The sequence below is a fragment of the Ceratotherium simum genome, chromosome 8 (genome assembly GCF_057802395.1).
Source record: "Ceratotherium simum simum isolate JZ-2026a chromosome 8, ASM5780239v1, whole genome shotgun sequence".
NCBI lineage: Eukaryota > Metazoa > Chordata > Mammalia > Perissodactyla > Rhinocerotidae > Ceratotherium > Ceratotherium simum.
This window is the reverse complement of record NC_141907.1, coordinates 21,170,940-21,172,825: the sequence shown is the minus strand read 5'-3', so window position 1 is coordinate 21,172,825 and position 1,886 is coordinate 21,170,940. Positions and strand designations below refer to the sequence as shown.

At 45.7% G+C, this 1,886-nt stretch overlaps 1 pseudogene; it reads left to right on the top strand.

The window, feature by feature from the left end:
* The first annotated feature begins 314 nt into the window (after positions 1–314).
* On the top strand, positions 315–390 carry LOC147916409 (small nucleolar RNA U3; annotated as a pseudogene).
* The last annotated feature ends 1,496 nt before the right edge of the window (positions 391–1,886 follow it).

Here is a 1,886-nt window from a genome sequence, read left to right as displayed (position 1 = left end):
CATTGTACCATGGTCATGTGAGAGAATGTCCCCATTCTTAGGAGATGTACGCTGATGTGCTTAAGGATGAAGGTCGTGATGTCTGTAACTTACTCTTAAAAGGTTTAGCAATAATATGTATTATATTAGATATAGATATTATACGTGTATGTATATTGATTACTAGGTAGGTAGACAGACGATAGAGAAAGCAAATACGGTAAAATTATAACAATTAGTGAATCCTAGTGGAGATTTATGGAAGTTCATTATTCTATTCTTGCAACTTTTCGGTAGAATTCTTTTTACAAAAATGAGAAGTTAAAAGGGTCACAAAGACTATACTTTCAGGGATCGTTTCTATATTTCGTTACTAGAGAAGTTTCTCTGAACTGTGGATCACCCCTCAGTATTACCTTGCAAAGAAAAAAAAAGAGTGACACAACTCTAGAATTTGAGATTAAAAAGAGGACCTTGTGAACTGTCTAGTCTGTTCTCTCAGGGAACAATAGGTCTTTGCTAAGCCACAGGCACCCCTGGTCTTCTTCGGCCATAATAACAGTTTAGCTTCTTACCTGTGTCCACAATCCCTTCTCCACAGAGCTTTGCACATGCTGTTCCCTCAGCCTGGGATGTTCTTCCTTCCCCCTGTTCCCTACTTCCTTCTAGTCACCCCTCAGATCTCTGGTCAAGTGCCACTTCCTCAGGGAAGCCCTCCCTGACTCTCCTGGTTGTATAACGTAACATCGAGTATTTCTCTTCATCCGCTCAGCACAGCTGCACTTCTGCATTGGTCTGTGTGATTGATGCTGTCTCCTCTACTACAGTGACCATTAGCGACAGCTCACTCTCACCCAGTGCTTACTAGGTACCAGGCTCCATTCTAAGCACTTTACGTAGAGTTAATGCCCACTGCAAGTCCCAATCCACACGTCCAGCGGGTCAGATCTCTCCCGACCTGTATATCACACTGCGAATTGGTCACGTCCACTTGGATGCCGCTCAGGCATCTCAAGCTCAGCATATTCAACACGGAACTCCTCACCTTTTCTCACGGGACTTCTCCTCCTCCTCTTCTGTTTCCTATTTCAAGGAATGGCAGCACCATCCACCCAGCTGCCCCCTCCCCACACTGGGCACATCTTAGGCCCCTCCCTCTCCCTCTGCTGTCAAAGCCACTCAATCCCCAAGTTCTGTTCCTTCCACCTCTAAAGTGTCTCAATCCATCCACTTTTCTCCCTCTCCACTCCTATGCCTCTCGTTCTGGTTGCCGTTTGTCATCTCTGCAGTTGAATTCCATGAGATCTTCCTGCCTCTGTTTTACCCCACACCTTAAATCTATTCTCCACACTGCAGCCAGAATTACTTTCTTTCTTTTCTTTTTTTTTTCGGGGGGGGGTGGTGGTGAGGAATATTGGCCCTCAGCCAGCATCTGTTGCCAATCTTCCTCCTTTTACTTGAGGAAGACTGTCCCTGAGCTAACATTCATGACAATCTTCCTCTATTTTGTATGTGGGACGCTGCCACAGCATGGCTTGATGAGCAGTAGGTCTGCGCCCAGGATCCGAACCTGCGAACCCTGGGCTGCCAAAGCAGCACGTGCGGACTTTACCACTATGCCACTGGGCTGGCCCCGAGAATTACTTTCTTACTTATCAAGTTCATCATGCTGCTCTACTGCTGAAAACCAGCCCGGCACCTTGGTGGGCTAAACTAACTTGGAAACTCTCACAGTATAAAGACCTAGAAATTTACATACGTAACTGAGCTTGTAAGAAAGAAAGATAAATGCTTTCGTGTCAAAAACAATGAACACACTGAAAATGAGAGTGATTAGCACATGAACGGATGCCATGGAACCCTGGGAGTGGTCATCAGACCTTGAATGGGCCCTAATGGCAGGGAGT